Raw genomic sequence first — 17509 nt, forward strand, 5'->3', positions numbered from 1 at the left:
ATATGGTACAATGAGCTTAAGGGTTACAGGATCTGTGGCCAAAGCCTCAAGAACATGATTTTTTTCCCTCCACATAAGACTGAATTGTTCATCAGAATTATTAAAAATGCAGCAGTTTTGCTTTTCAGAGCTTCTCCTCACCTCTCGTCCCCCCGTCAAAGATGCCCAGAAACCCTGAGCCTCCCCCCCGCTTCAACCTCACCCACAAGCCTGTCTGTTTTCTGGTGAAGAGGGAGCAGGAGAAGCTTCGGATCATGTTATCTTATTTCTCCGGTGCCTTTAACAAAAATCAAGCCTTAAAAATACACCAAAAAGGCGATAAAGAGACTCCAAGCTTTGAAAGTTTTGAATTTACAGACCTTTTTTTTTTTTTTCTCTCTTTTCCTCCATCAATGTGAAATTTAAAAAAAAATAAAAAATCATCGCATACCCATAAATTACATACCCGTCAACTCACCCTCCCACATTATGCTTTGACAACACTTCAACTCTGAAAAGCACTCAAAGGTCATTTTTTTTTGTGTGGAACATGAAAAGCTCACTCCAATAAAAGTCCTCTAATCAGTATTTGCAGAGAAAAGGGGGGGGGGGGGGGTTTAAAAACGGACTTGGCACACGTCATGAATAGCCACCACACCGGCGGTGAGCCAGAGCTGGTTAATGGTCAGTTTAACAAGCAGAGTTGAACACAAATGGAATGTCATTTCTTGATTACTGCTGGTGTCATGCAAGCTTAATTCACTGTGGACCTGTGGGTCAAAACATGTCCTCAACTGAAGGGCCTCCGGTGAGGCGGTAAGAGGTTGAGCTGAGATGGAACTGATTCAGTGGGCTGCCAGGAAAATAACAAAAAACAACAGCAACAACAACAACAAAAAACGAGGTTGTTGGGTGTCGCTGCAAACACTCATACGTGTGATAATTGTGGAAGGATGGACGCACACACGCACGTTGGACCAAAACACACTCAACACATAGGATCAAATTACTGCCAAGTGAGAGCAGACCTATACACCTTAGCGAAGTAGTCGGAGAAAAAACACTATTCACATTCCTGTGGCCTTCTGATTTCTTAGATGAGAGGACCAAAGCAGCTCATTCCCACTGACAAAAGACTGCAACGTGTGGCTTTTGAATGCAACTGGAAATGGCAGCGCGGCTCTTTATACATGTTTGAGGAGCAGCCACTGACCTTTACAATTCAGAGCTTAAAACACGGTGTCCGCTTCATCTGGGCCTGCAAGTCACTGGGCTTTTCAGCGATTATGGAAATATTAGTCATGTCCCTGCCGAGACAAAAAGCCCAAGGGAGCATTTAGGGGGTCTAACATCAACCCTTCCCGCCATCACACTCACATTTCCAGGGGTGGGATTCCTCCAAGGGCGGTTCCGGAGTTGTTTCTCAGGCTGTAATCTTCTTCCTCCACAAACCACCAATTCAGTGAAAGAGACGTATCGTCCCTGAAATGCAAAGACATTCCTTTACCAAGCATGCAGACAAAAACTCAACCGTGCTGACATCACACAGTAGATAAAACCTTGCTGTTGTTGTTTTTTTTTATTATTGGTTCAATCGGTTAATAAGTATTGAAGTGTTACTTCAAATTTGCTTCAAGTGTCCACCGGGACTCATGGTTGAAATGAAAAGATGTTGAAGGACGAAAGGCAAATGGCAAGGTCACTGTCACCCTGTTGATATCGGTTTTGTTCAGACGATATTCAAGGAATACATCCATTTTCTTCCGCTTATCCTGTTAAGGGTCTTGGGGGGTGGAGCCTATCCCAGCAGCCTTCAGGTGAGAGGCGGGGTTCACCCTGGACAGGTCGCCAGTCCATCACAGGACCAACACATAGAGACAGACAACCATTCACACTCACAGTCACACCTACGGTCAATTTAGAGTATCAATCAGCCTCGTCCCCTCTTGATGTCTTTGGACTGTGGGAGGAAGCTGGAGTACCAGAGAGAACCCACACAGGAACAGGGAGAACATGGAGACTCACACAGAAAGATCCTGTGCTATGCCACTGTAATTAGTCCTATGAATTACGCATCTGGGATTTCTGACGTTAAAAATCTATATTTTAACACCAAGCCTGATCTTTTCCTCAACCTAACAAAGGGTTTATTCGTGCCTGAACCTGATCAAACCTTAAACCCAGCACGACCAACCAGTCATAAAGTGCCTGATTTTCTAAAGTTCTCTAAATGTATATTCAATTGCCATGATTACAACTGTGACCAATATTTAGCGTCACGCAGGCCACCCCTGCCCTGTATCGGCTTCGACCTCATGATCACCTGAGCGGGAGACAGACGCGGTCGCCAGTTGCAAAAAACCAGCTTCCGTGGTTGTGACGAGTGATACAGTCCGGTTGGGTTCAAGCTAAAACCGACAGAAGACCTGAAAAGGTGTTGGCGGTCGAAAGTAAAATGTCAAAGTCACTGTGACGTATCATGGAGGCATAAAACAAAAATTTGGCATTTCTAGAATCACAAAAGAAACATTCAGGGCCCCCCCCCCCCCCCCCCTTAAAGACTTACTCATTTATACGGCCCAGTTATTTCTTTTGTGGTAATTTTATATTTATGTCCTTTCATGAGAAAGAAAAAAATACCATCAAAACAAAGACATTTCCTTTTGCAATCACTTTTGTTTTTCTAAGTGTCTTTTTCTTGTGTTTTATTCATTCAACAGCACATTTCCTTCGGTGGACCGGTAACAGCTGAAGAAAAAGAAAAAGCTGAAATTCAACCTGAAAAAAAAAAAAAAATAGTTTTGTCATCCATTTGAATGATTTATCCGTTTAGCCCCGGCCCCTTTGCAGAGTGATTGAGTGTCTTCGCAGTGTTTAGGATGTAAGCAATGACACTTCTGCAAAATGAATGAAGACAAATTCTTCATTGAAACTACACTCATTATTTCCAGAAGCCTGCTGAAGCAGCACGGTGTATCACTGGAAGGAAACATTTGGACACAGAACTTCCACTACCCCCCCCCCCCCCAACTCTTCCTAGCCGTAAAATCTCGGACTCTTTGAGGGGTCACATTCAAAAATCTCACCCATTCACGTTTATTTTTACCGTTCGGCTCCAAAGACAGATCTGTGAGTGCACTATCTCCAGTACGTGGGAGGATCTTATCTAACCTTTCCTGCCTCATGAAAAATTCAGCATCCTGGCCACCAATCTCCGCCGTCTCAGGATGTTATGTCCGATACAGAGGCGGAGGTGCTGGGAACAAAGGCGGAAATTGCTTTGGACTCGGTATTATCATTGCATTGGACCTCATTCACCCACATATTCTATAGCATTCTTTACTGGGCACATCCACAGCAGCCAGATCTCATTCGAGCCGTGGCTCTCTGGATGTGTGTGCGTGTGTGTGTGTGTGTGTTGAGGGTGTAAGGGTTTCTGATGGGTCTTAGTGATAGGGGTGGCAGCTTATATAACGCCAAGGAGGTGGCGGTGGGGGGTGCAGACGAGTTGAGCGGCAAACCGTGGCGTGACAGCTCTTCCAACGTAGGGGGGAAGATCTAATGCGGGCGAGAGACAGAGATGTCGAGATAAAGCTTCCTGTCACTGTCTAGCAAGTGTTGCCCACCACCGCAAACTCTCGCCGCCCCTCCAACCCCGAGGGGGCCTGGCAGATGGGAAAGAGGAGATCCTAAATATCACGTAGCTCCTCAGTATTAGACAGACCAAACATCTGCTTCCTAAAGGCCTTCAATATTTCCCCCCTCTCACTCAGCTTCTGTCGAAAAACAAAGACGGACATATTGTGAATCTGTGTTGTGGTTCACATTTTGACTTCTGCAAACAGGACACAGATGGTCCAGAGACAGAAGTTACCCTCAACCATCAGTTGTAGTGGTAGGTGCTACGATTTCTTTTTCATTCTCTACAAAACAAACTCCCCGTTGCACCGCTAGCGTGTCATCTTTCCATTGAATTGGCCGAGCATTTAAGCGAACACTTGAAATGTAAATTGGGTACGTTTCTAACTCAGGGCATTTTTTTGTTGTTGCTTTTTTTTTTTTTTTTTTTGTCAGAAGACGCCGTTACATGTGATGTGACGCGCGGTTTTAATGAAGCAGAAAGAAAAAAAGAGGTTGTCTTGGCCTTCGACAGCTGTCAAAAATGAGAGGCAGGTCTTCGGGAATCACTCTCAGTTTGGAAAGTTGCAATTGTTTTGTGGGACAATGATGGGGATAAAAAGGCACGTAGGCACGTAGCTTCCCTTCGCATAAATGCCGTTTGAAAAAAAGGGAAGTCGATGAACGTCACGTCGACCACCATTTTGAAAATATACCTGTATTACATCTCACAGATTTGTACATTGAGTCTGGTTTGTTCAACACATGCACAAGGAGAAAGGAGGAAAGAAATCCCAAGTTTTTAGGAAACAACCGTTTTTCTGTCTGACTGCTTGTCCGTGACTTGAACACTGAGTATTCAGTTTTAGAGGAGCTGAATCTTTGAAAAGGAAGTGAGCTGTTCCCACTCTTTTCCAGGTTGTTTTTGGTTTCTAAATCGACTGGGTCAAAGTTGTCAAGGGGAAAACAAATGAATTTTTAATATTTGGCACAAGAACATTTTTTTTTTTTGAATGATTCTGCGCAGCTGTGGACTGGAGGCATGATGTCTTCAAGTTGTTTGTTGGTCCGATATCTCAGGAACGCCATGAGGGAATGGCTCAGAATTTAGTAAAACTGTCCACTGGGATGTCAGGGATAATGCGGTATTCCAGGAAAACCTGGAGGGAGCTTCTTTTTTTCTTTTTTTTTTTCAAAACAGGCTAAAACATCCACTGGGACTTGAGGATGAACTGATAAGACTTTGGTGGTCAAAGATCAAGGCCGCTGTTACAGGCACAAATCACATGGTCGTACAACTGCGATGCACTGTTGCCAGATTTTAATTGTTTTGGGAAATTTCCAGCTTTTGATGCCATCAGAAAAGCACTTATTCACTGAGCTAACAGGCCAAAATATTTAGCATTGCTTTGTGAGGTTTGTCCCTCTGTTGCGACACTGCCGTACTTTAAAGGTCCCCTTGAATGAAAATCAAAGTTTTCGTGTTTTTGGTGTTTCTTCAAAGTCCCCCAGTTGTGGGGAAGACACACGAAGTGTGAGGCAGTGTCATAACCTCTGTTTGAAGTATCTCCCCTTTTTTGAATCGCCGCGGGAAAATGGACCAATGCGTTTTTGGCTGAAGTGTTACGTCACAGTTCAGTCAGTGCCCCCCCCACTCACACACACCGAACCCACCCCTTTCACACACGCCCCTTCGACATATTTTGGGAGGGGGTGATTATGCGAGCGAGCCGAGTGAGTGCAGCTCTCTCGTGTCGCTCGCTCGCACGACACAAACTGCAGACTGCAGCAGCACTGACTGAGCAGATTGATTGAATGCATTGAGACCTTTGTTTTATCTGTGCTGTCTGTCGTTAGCTGGCCTGGCCTGGCTTGAGGGGGAAGGAGTCTCGCCAGCCAGGCAGGCTACCAAGGGACCAGGCCACCGGGAAAACTCCCGGTTTTCCCGACGGCCACCCCGCCACTGCATATACGGCTGGATCCGCGAATGGGCCGTGGCTACTTGGTATCTTATCTTATGAATGTTGTTGTATGATATGGAATGTTGTCAATTGACAGTAGCAGTCACACTTAGCACCGGCGACAGTTAGCTGAGAAAGTGGGAGTACCTTCTTTTCAGTGACAGTGAGGGCAGCCAATCACCGAGTAGTAGTGACATGAGGTTGCCAGATAAACAACGGCAACCGATCGCCGTCAACTCATGCACTTGCATAAATAATGAGGTTGCCAGATGAGGTCAGAAACGACGCCAATAGGGACAAACGACGCATTCTAAACCCAACATGGTAACATAGCGGTTTCAGAGAGCCTTTAGGACGGTTCTGAGCCATCACAGACCCAACCATTTTTTTGTGGGGTTACATATCACACCACAGAACAAGAATTAATACCCCGTTCAACCTGAACAAAGATAAGGTCAACACTAAAGAAAGTATTATCTGTCACATTAGGATCCAGGATAAAGGAGAGCGGCATCGTTTGCTGGGTCTGAATGGAGACCTGAGGCATGAACATCCCACACAGCTCTGCCAGCCGCCAACTGTATGTTTGCTTCGCTTTTGGACACAAGTGTGAACAACAATGGCGCACTCTCACAGTAATGCCTTGGCCCATTAGATGAGAAGTCACGCTGATTTTACTCCTAGCCCTGCCTCCGCCGGGCAGAAGGACAACCCCTGTCAGCGAGCACCGATCGCAGCACCACCCGCTGAGCCAGACGACAGGGAGCAGCCGAGCCGAGGCGCCCGGCCAGAGGCTCGCCAGCAGGGACACCGGCCCCGCTCTCTCTGGCTGGATGTCCACCTGGGTGATAAGCATCAGAGACTAAACCCATCCCAGAGGGCTCACAGTGGGACGGGGATACGGAGTCACCACCGCTCTGTTCAGCAGAGTCCCCAAGTAAAGGAGGGGATGAAACATAAGAACCGTATGATAAGCTTTTCAGGCAAAAACATTCTTTCCGTGACGCTGCGGGACCGTCCAAAAACGCAGCGAGGAACACATTAGCATACTTTACTTCAAATGTAAATGATAGACATTTTGTTTGAAATGACCTCAAAAATTAGAATTTTTTTTTTTGTTTTAAATTTGGACGCCCCATGCAGTGAAATGCTTTAAATCCCAGCCACAAAGAATTCAGCTGCTGATATTCTAAACACACCCCGCTTCAAGAAAATAAAGGCCTCCGGCGATTATTCGGAGATTATTTATTTATTTTTTTTACATAAAAGCAAACTAATTACATTTTTATATTTCCATCAATAACAGCTTTGAAGTTGACTGAAAGGATTTGAATCAGTGACCATTCATGCACATCAGCGTGACATTTAAAGAGTGAGTATTTGGAAATACCAGTGTGTATTCTTTATGGAGGAGTAAAAAAAAAAAAAAAATCACAAATGATTCAAAAAAACAACAACAACAAAAAAATAACCCATTTTCTACAGGAAATAATTGTTGTGATAATATTCAGTCGAGCACCGAAAAAGCTGGACTCTCATTTCCACAACGCACACAGATAAATATCCTACAAATTGTTGTGAACGGAGAAATAAAGATTCCTCCTTTGATTTGAAGTGTTATTTATTATTATTTATTATTATTTTGCATCGCTCAAGAAAATGCACTGAAGTAAAAATGGCGATACAGCTGTGTGAAAGCCCTTTGAGGCTTTGAGGCTATTTTCATGTGTAACCCTTAAAAAATAAATAAATAAAAAATCACTGGTCTCCTTTGTGTCTTTGGAGTAGAAACGCTGTAACGCCTCTTGCCACAAAGGAAACACTCCATGAAGAGAGAGATGGACTTTTGGAAGCATTGGGAAAACTTGAAAGTGCAAATTGAGAGGTAAATCGCTTAGATTCTCTTATCCAGTGTCCTCTGGGCTCCCAAACGTCCCTCTCAACGCTGCCCCCAGTGGCCTGGAGCACTACCGCCGCAGCGGCCGGATTTGCAGCACTTCTGCTCTGTCTGTGTTTGATTTTAACTTCCATGCTTTTTCCATAGTTTTAGTGTTTTGGGTTGTTGCAGTGCAGTTGTTGAAATTCGTTGTGTTGTGAGTATTTACAACGAGTGTGTTCCAATTGAACAATTTGGTTTTTAATTTGCTCGTGTTTTCTGTCTTTGTGTTCCTCCTCTTGAACTGCGGCAGGTTTGTACCTCTCGGCTGTCAAACGATACCTACTGGGAGTGTTTTTTTTGTTTTGTTTTTTGGAGATCGTCTTGATTCTAATTAAAATTTTGACATCGAAGACACAATTTTTTTTAATCCAACGCTTCAAAACGTGCGTGAAAACACGTTGATGGAAGCGTATTGAAGAGAAACAATGTAGATTAACCGTGGCAGAAAGTGCGAAGCTGACAGGGATGTTGAAGAATAATGACCGCACTGGCATCTAATGAGACAAATGACATTTGCAGTAACATGTTGTTAATGTGTTTGCTAATTAGCTAGCACGCCTGCAAACTGACATTCGCCTTGCACTTGCCAATTCACCGAGCGCAGGTGTAGGACAAGATTTGTTTGGAAGTTTGATCTGTCATGAAACATTAGCAGAAATGCTCATCGGGCTTCTTGTTGAGTCTGTGGCTCTTGTGTAACAGCTGCTGTCTGGCTCAGACTGTCTGCTCTCTGCCAATGATAGAAGCCATTATTGGAGCCTTAAGCAGTATTTGACCGGCTTTGTGTACGAAGACATTTGTCAAATTATGCTAAAATTAGCCATTAGCAAGCCAAATCATCTAAAACACTGAGCCGATGTATGTGTTTTAGTAGACAGAAGAAGAAGAAGAAGAAGAAGAAAAAAAAAGCACTTTAACTGCCTGCATAGTGCATGTAGCAATCAATGTATGTATGTCGGTTGCCATGGTTTCTCATCTTGATGCGTGCGGAGTTTTGATCTACATTTGAGAGTGGGCTTCGTTGTGATGTGGGGGCATTGTCACAGAAGAAAAGAGGAGCGTTTTTGATTGTTCAAAAGAAGAAAAGCATAAGATGGATTGGTCGAATCGGAGCAGATCATCGCGGCGTTGTCTTAACGTTGTCATTTGTTTTCATTGTTACGGAGAACACCTTGACCTTACAGCTAAATATGTCAAAACAAGCCTGAGAGCGTATATCAAGACTCCAATCAATACCTGTCTCCGCCATTAAAGTGTGAAGCACAGGCAGATAAATTATCTGAAGGAAATCAAGATAATGACTTTCATTTACTCAATAAGCAGATATTAATTATCTGTCCGACAGATTAGGGGACGCGACTTATTGAGAGCCTTAAGATAAATGGCTTTCTGATCAAGATGTAATGAAAATCTTTTTTAGGTCCTCGTAGCGAGCGCTCATGAATCTACATATTAATTCCTGTCCTTGTTTTGGTGATTACTGAAGATTTGACTCTAAACGCCACACCCGAACAGCACCGTTGCTTTTTCTTCAGGGAATTCGATGTTATCACAAACCTAGTGTCTCCTCTACCTCCCTCTTTTCCTCACGCCGCCGCCGCCGCCACCCTCTGAGGAAAAGTAATGAAATGATGAATTTGTGAAACAACCGCAGGGTGACTATGATGAATTTTGTGGTATCTCAAAGACTAATAGCTCTGTCAACAAGAACAACTCTCCACAGACGAGTGCAAATAGGAAAAGCAATCATGGTATTTGTGGTTTAATGCACAAAACATGAGCGGCGCGTGCTTCAAATTGAGGCTACAAATATCTATCTAAGGAGACAGAGGTTAATCCAACCTTGATTAGCGAGACCGTCTTTTTTTCTTTTCTTTTCTTTTTTTTTTTGACCAGCTTCCATCTCCAAAGTCTTCAGGAGCGGATTCGCCAGAGGGGCAAACTGATTTTAGAGCAGGCCATCGTGCATTTGGCTCCGGTCCAGTCGTTTAACCTGCCAATAGCGGCGTGATCTCGGATGTACTCACGAGAGCTGCTACTGCCCTGCAGCCTAGCTGAGCCTGTGTTAGCAAAGCAGTCTGGCGAGGCAAACCACACGGAAACCTTATCTGATAACTGCCAAGGCATCCCTCTAGTTGGCAAAGTATCGGTGGGCGCGATGTTCGCAAGCGCCTCTTCCTGGCTGTTAGGGGAGACTCACTGGGGGATTCAATGGAAGCTACATAAATAAAAACAACCCTTAGCAGGTCGCTTATATTCTGATTAATGCTTAAAACTTAGGTGGTGGGTGAGGCTTTTCTCATTTACAATACAGATTCAGTGTGTGTAGGCGGGAGCAACCTTCAGCGTCTGCCAGTAGTCGCAGTACATCACCGGGAGAGATTCCCTGATAAGCTCGGAGAGAGACAGAGAGAGAGAGAGAGAGAGAGAGAGAAAAAGAAATCATACACCTTCACATTTGAAGTCATGATTACATCCAAACGGCGGGCTATTTTTGTCTCTGGTCTCCCGTTTAACCTTCAACTGTCACAGACGGTTGAACTACCAGGGCGGGAAATTATCATCTTCACATGTGTTTAAAGATCACAATTTTTTTTTTTTTTTTTTTTGTCATTGATTTCTAATCTAATCTTCTAATCTTTTCCTCAACCGTAATTTACGCTGGGTTGTTTTTTTTCGTTTGTTTTGTTGCCTCAACCTACCAGATCGTCGAGAGACCCTTTTTATCCAAGTGTGAATGTGATAGAGGAGCTGTTTTTCGTGAATAATGATAAAAAAAATTCAGCGAACCACCAGCCTAATCACCGAATAATCAGAGCACAAGCCATGGCGCAAAGAGGCAGTCATTAGAACCCAATCGTTCCTACGTGTGTTTCTGGCGTGGCATCACTCAAACCAATCGGCGAGCCACCTGTCTTTAAAGCCCAGGTTTCTGGCATGTTGCTATTTCGGTGGCGCGCACTCATCAACAAAAGGAGAAGAAGCGGACCTGTTGTGCGCCAGGTGATCGGGCGTGAGCGCGTCATCTACCCCAGCAGCAGGCATCCACGCCAGGCCGCTGGCATCTGCTTGTCTGATTGATGCACCGAGTGCATTAACAGCATTTCATATCCGAACCCCTTGGACCAAAGACACCGAGGTTTTTTTGGTTTTCCAGAGTAGCAATGCGCCACGGTTGCGTCAGATCACACCTCATTAACATCCTGAAGCACCAGCGGGCACAGATGGAGCAAAGGTTCATTTGCTCGTTAAAGAGTGAGGGCGCTTGGCATGAAAACGTCATTCGCACCGTCTTGAAACGAGGAAGGAAGCCTGAGCTTGACCGAACACCAGAGTGTGAGATGCTCAAGCAGGGTCCTGGATTTCTCTTGCTTCAAAAATCGAACTCAAAATTCATAATACAAGTTTTTACTTCATTAACTTTTGTGGACTCTAAAATGCAATAGATGGTGTGTGTGTGTGTGTGTGTGTGTGTGTGTGTGTGTGTGTGTGTGTGTGGGCACGTGTGGATTACTTGTTGCATGCATTGTCATTAATCTTCATATAAAGAGAAAGAAACATATCCTCACTGTTATCATCCAAAAAAAAAAACAATTACAGGCTGTTTCTTGTATCAACTCCAGATAGAGAAATGCTTTAATTAAAGGTGTCGTTATCATTTTAAATATACCCCGGGTGAAACAACACATTCACACATATTTGAGGGTAAGAAACAACAAAACAAAGAAACCCGGCTACAAATAAAAGACTAATTAATTCCTTGAGACAGCGAGACACGCACTGTTTCTTTCTCATGTGTCGATGCCTGACATATTTGCACACGTGTAAGGGAAGGGTCGGCTTCTATATTTATATTGTGTGTGCGTTGTTAGCCGCCCGGTTACCGCGGCGCTACCTCTGCAGGGTGCATGTCTGACCACATGCCAATCAGTTGCCTGGATAATGAGTATAATTGATTGGGGCCTCATTCAAATTCTGTGGAATAGAGCATGCAAATTGTCCTTGCTAAGTCATAATGAAGGCCCTCTTTAATGGTACAATCAGAGATTTCACTTCTAATTCTGCAAACGGAGGTGAGTGCTCCGTGTTGATTGCACGGTCAGCTGCAGCACGTAGCTGGACGGGGTCGCGCTTTAGCTATGTGTCCTGAGGAAAAGATGGCACATGCATACATAGGATGAAAGCAGAGGTTCTGAAAGCACTCAAAAATCCATAATTTATTCACTTGAGTATTTTTTTTATTATCTGCAATTGATTGGTTCTGATGCTGGTTGAAAGAGAAATGATTGTTTTGTGCTCCACCGGGGCCTGCTAACTACTGAGACCCTCCATCACCGTCGTGCTCCTCTACGTCAATATCATAAGCGCTTGATCCCGTATTATCCTCCAGGAAATATTCACAGCGGAACCCGGCAACGGAAAAGCACACACATAACTTTGATAGTGAGCCCTTTTATTCACTCACACTGAGCCTATAAACACTTTAATTTGTCGTGTTTGCATTTCAAAATGAGAACCATCCAATATTAATGGCTGAACGTGTGAGATTTTATTTTATTTTATTTTGTCTTTGGGAAACTTCAGCAATATCACTGCAACACCCCAGCTCGTCATTCCCCGGACTAATGAACAAATGAACAAATGAAAGAGGATTTGCTTGTCTTGGGCGCTACTTCACGGAAAGGTTAATTTCCATTCAATATGCTAAACTGCTTAGAACCCAGGACTTTTATCCCAGCACTCGCCCTCCTGCAGCAAACACGCGGGGCTTGCCCTTCGACCTCTTGGCCCGTCTTTAATCCTGCAGGATCCTACCGTCAATATTTTAAGATTGATTCACCTCTCCAGACAAATAAACTATTAAATCCATTAGCGAGACAGCTCAGGCTTACTTTACATTTTGATTACAATCAATTACCATCCACTGCTGCGGATCGGACTTCCGTCCAAACGCTGCAGACTTGAACTAAAGTGAAAATTCACAAAAGTTTGGTGTGTTTACAGTTTTCTCAGCAAGCCAGAGCTGCTGATCATTATCTTGTGGGTAATAGAAGGAGAAAATGAAATCCAGAGTCCTCTCATGACAAAGATGTATCGGTGGGTGTGGTAGCATATCTATCATGGATTATTTGCAGAGAGAGTCGGTGTGATGAGTGTGGATAACGTGTGGGGACTGGACACGCGGCGCATGAATCAGTCCGAACTGGATACAGAAGAACCAAGGACAAAAGTGGACGAAAAGGAAAAAGAAGGAAATACAAAAACTCTGGACACTCTGTGCACTTGATTTTATGTTGGGTTTCATAAATGTCAGTGCACCACGTTCCTGCTTTTATCTTGTCGGTCCCTCCAGGAAGTCGCGATTCTGCAGTGGCGTGAATGAATGCAAAATCAGCAAAACTCGGCTTGTTCTCTTTCTTATTTCGCGCACTTTCCTCACAAAAGTCATCAGTTTAAGTGCGAACAATTCGTCATTTTTACAAGAGAATCCCTGTTTTTTTTTTTATGATTTATAATTCAATCAGCATCGATACACCGATTTTTACATCAGGAGGCTTTTTGGAAAATTTAGAAAACAAAACGAACTCAATTTCCGGTGACGTAGAACACCCATTGACAAAGGACGTGATTTGATATGATTATTGTGGTCGTGAAGTAGTTAGGGTGGTAGCAAGTGGGTTCATTTGTGAATTTTTAAAGTTCTCGCAATTTTACTGCAAAAAAAAAGAAAAATAACAACAACAGCAAAAAAAAAAGGTCTAAGTTTTGAAGAAAAGTCACAACAAAAACAAAAATCTTTGACCATCACGCAGAATCCTGGAGGGATTGACTTGGATACTTTGTATGCCAAGCTGTCATCGACGTCACTTTTATGAACTTTTTTCGAAATTTATGTTCCTTTTATTGCTCTAATTTGTGATTTTTGTTTTTATGTGCAGTGCTTTGAAGCATTTTTGTGATATTTGGCAATAATATATATTGAATTTAAAAAAATAAAAAAGGTTACTGCACATCTTTTTGTCAAGATTAAATAACCAATTAAAATAACCTGTTCGTTATCAGCCCCCTTGCTTTGCTTGGATTAGCGAAAGGTCGGGAGCAGGTTTTACTAATTTAGCATTTCTCAGCTCCTTGTTTCGGTTTTGCTGCTCGGATTCCTGGAGGTTTTGTTTCAAATCAAGGTCATAAAGTACGTTAGCTTTATGTTGTGTCCGACTCCACTGATGGAGGTTCAAGAGGAAAACTAGGAAGGACTCGGTGAGAGTTCACCTGCAGTACGGTGATGATTCGGTACAGGGAGTACAGTGTCGTCGACATCCAACCACTAGAAACAAGTCTTCTGAATCACAATCCAGAATTCGGATGTACCATCTCCATAAATTCAATACTTGAGCCTCGAGCTCAAATACTCCAAAAATACTCCCAAATTTTGCTTGCACACATTTTAGTGATACCAACGCTGACATCGAAATCAGATCCAGAACCGTGATGATTTACAGCAGCCGCGACTGCTGAAAAGCAAACAAATAACTACATGCTTGCGTGCTCACATTCCCTCCTTAGTGGAGGTAAAACATCATAATTTACCTTTATGCAATTTTTTTTCTCCCCCCATTAAAAATCAATTGTCCCTGAATTTGATGAGTTTCACTCTCCCTGACTACTGTGCAAACACCGAAGAGCCGAGCTCCAAAAATAAAAGAATGCCGTTTAGTCATTTTCTGTCTATAAATATTCATCATCTGAACAATATCGGTGGATGGGTTAGACAGTTGTCTTCCTCTGCTGCCGCTTTATGTTTCTTAAACACTTCAGATATCGATGTGTTATGACACGCGTTGCAGGAGACGTCGTGAATCACAATGACTAAACTAAAAAGGATATTTGTTAAACTCAATTAATGACACTTGGTCCTATGTCAGTAATAGCTTTTAGGGATCTGGCGATGTGGAGGGGGCTAATGGCGGAATGAATCGATAGGAACACTTTGAGAACCTTTGTATGCGCACAACAGCACCACGTTGTCTCTGAGAGCAGGACGGGCTGAATCATTGCAACTCCGAGGAGGTGATGAAGCATCAGAATCGTTGGCCGACATTATGGAGTGCAGTTTTTCTTTTTCTTCCTCTTGTTCAATTGGTGATTTAGCAACATCTCCACTTTGAGTGACTGAGTACTTCAGGCAGACAAACCGCTGGAGCAAAAAAAAACAAAAACGAACCGCGCACAAGGATTTTGCAGGCTTGTCCGAAATAACTGGACATATACAGTGTATTGCTTTGTTGTAGTCAGTTTTAAAGAGGTATTTCACCTTTTTTGCCTTACATGAAGGTGTTTTTTTTCCTCTCTCGTGTACTTACTTGCGAATCCCAAGTGCAGAAAGAGCCAGCTACGTGTTTTTGGCTTGATGCTCATGGCTTAAGAAGTACATGGATTATGGTGAATAATGCCCTTGAGCATTTGTAAAAAAGACAACTTCCTTGTTATATCAAATCTAAAATAAAACCATCTGCTGTTCTTTTTGTGACTTACATCAGAAAATGAAGAGTCTTTGGTTTTGGTTGTCCCCCCCCCCCTCCCCCCCCCCAAAAAATCATGACATTTCAAAGACTGAAAAAAAATCATTAAATATGAGTGAAAATAATCTCCGGATTAATCACTGATGAAAATAATCATCAGTTGCAGTCCAAAAAAATGAAGTGATAAGACCAAAGCTTGCGCTCAGCCCCCCCCCCCCACCCCACCCCCAAAACACACTTATTTGTGACTCAAGAATGCAGAAAGAGCCAGACATGTATTTTTAGCTTGAAGCTAATAGCAACCGATAGCTAGGAAGAGCAAACTGTCCAAAAATGTCAATTTGTGATTTCTGAAGTGCATCATCCGGTATAGTCCACGTCTTCTTTATTCAGCCGTAAACTCGGGAATCTACAAAGACTTTGATTTGTGCTAAAAACAAGCTACTTGCAAATCTTGAAGTTACACGAGCGCAGCCGAGCACGTCCTGCTGGCACATTCGGTTGAACCAACTCGCTGTGGCTCGCCCAATCACGGTGGCGACAAGCAGGAAGGGTTGTGGTTAGTGTGTAGTCTGGCACATGGCTGGATAAAGAAGTTGTGGATTATACCGGACGATGCGCTTGAGAGACAGTTTTGCTGTTGCCAGTTGGCATTAGCTTCAAGCTAAAGACACATAGCTTGCTCTCTCTGCGTTCTGGCCTCACAAAGAAGTGATGCAAAATGTGTAAAAATGTCTGCATAAGCTCAAGACACCTATTTGTGTGCACTTCAAAGTCAAAATGCACTTTTTGGGGTGAAGTATCACCGTCAGGCCATTTTGTCTCTCTTGCATGTGCGCTTTCAGGCATGTTAAAGCATCTTCATCTTCGAATTTTGGGCTCAAAATAGCATCATAAGCCTTTACACACTTTGTCTCCTATATATTCCGGGTGATAGAATTTTCGGTAATCCTCCGGGATTAAAAGACTTCTAATACCTGGAGATGCAAGTCAACCACACTTAGTAGGTAGTGCATGTAAGCCTGTGTTGCTGCCTGAAGAGGAGGGATGCAGCAGAGTGTGCAGGATGAGGAGACAGGGGAGGGAGACAGCAGAAGAGGGGAGTGAGGGAGGAAGATAGAGAGCTTTAAAGCCAGTGTCCCTTTTAGACATGCTTTTAATTCCACTGCAGGAATATCAGCAATATTTAACTGGAAATGTCACAGAATGTCAAGTCGGAAAATGTCACTGGGGAAGGACTGGAGGGTGACCTCAAACCTCCCCTTTAAGATGAAATAAATATGCCTCTGTGGTATTGTAAAGACAGTTTTTTTCAGGGCATCGTTTCTCCATTTTACGCAGGCTATTCATTTTCATAGCAACAGAAGGGCGAGGCGACGAAGACAGGCCAGGGAGAGATAAATGGACTCATCAATCGTGGCAAGTAGGGACACGGGAACGGCCGACGTCTACCCTGTCATTTCCAGCATCCTTCGGGTAATTGTTGACTCGCAGCATCGCCGGCTGGTGCCCTCGCCTCCCTATATGTGATTAGTTTGGTGAATACTAAAAGGAGAGGTTTCCTAAGTGATCTGTTGGTCAAACATTTACATATGAAAGCGCGTATTCACGGGTGAGTCACTCTCTTGATGAAGCTCTAGCGTCGCTCGAAACTCACAGCAGAATATTCTATTCTTCGTTGCACAGCTAAGATTCTATAAATAGTGAAAGGGGGGGGGGGGGGGATGATGTGCTTCTCCCGACCTTGTGCAGTAAAAAAGAAGCAGCGAAAGTGTTTGCAACCTTCCGCAAGCTCCACCCCGGTGACGTCCACTACCCTTCTGCCATGACAAAGCAAAAGATGTGATGGATGTCCGTGCTCCTCCTACTTCCCAGAATCAACCCACTTCAGTAGCAGTGTAGCACTGGCGAATTTTTGTTGACATTTGAACCGATGCAACCGAGGAGTCTAAATAGCCCTTGGGCTTGATGAAACCCTACACCGGGCAAAGATATCTCACTGTTCCAAAGCAGGGGAATACAGGGAAACATAAAGCGACTGTAATCTGAAATCAATAATGCTGGAGACAGAGAAAATATGACAAGAAGAGAGAACAAGGGGCACAGCTCAGTGAAAAGGCACACTGATTTTCCAGTCTTTCTTTCCAGCTGCACCAGGGAAAATTTTCTAAGGGTGGAAATGATCCACTTATACCCTATCAAGACATTAGCCAGGAGTGCTAGGTGCCAGATTAGATTCGCTTTGCTGCAATGCATCAGAACATCTCTTCCCTTACCCTTTCTCTCATTCTAATGGCCACTTAATTTTTTTTCTTGATTTCTTTCTATCTTTCTGGTGGATCTAGCCTGTCCTTTTAGATAAATTACCTTTGAAACTGATATCAGTCCACCAAGCTTTATTGTTTCCAATAATGACGCTAATGCAGATCATTACCAACAGAGCTCGAATCTGGCTTTTCAAGTGCTCCCCGCTTTTCAAGTACTCGCGATTT

The 17509-nt window shown here is 43.5% G+C and overlaps 1 long non-coding RNA gene across 1 annotated transcript in view; it reads right to left on the minus strand.

Moving 5' to 3' along the window:
* Positions 1-17509, minus strand: part of LOC147238627 (uncharacterized) — an 80935-nt gene that overhangs the window by 3830 nt on the left and 59596 nt on the right. The window contains exon 3 of the long non-coding RNA XR_015111907.1: positions 1357-1461. This is a non-coding gene — a long non-coding RNA (uncharacterized LOC147238627). The remainder of the gene's footprint in view (positions 1-1356; positions 1462-17509) is intronic.

This window comes from Aulostomus chinensis, chromosome 24, assembly GCF_037954235.1.
Source record: "Aulostomus chinensis isolate RoL2024-O1b breed Wild chromosome 24, RoL_Achi_v1.0, whole genome shotgun sequence".
NCBI classification, from domain to species: Eukaryota; Metazoa; Chordata; class Actinopteri; order Syngnathiformes; family Aulostomidae; genus Aulostomus; species Aulostomus chinensis.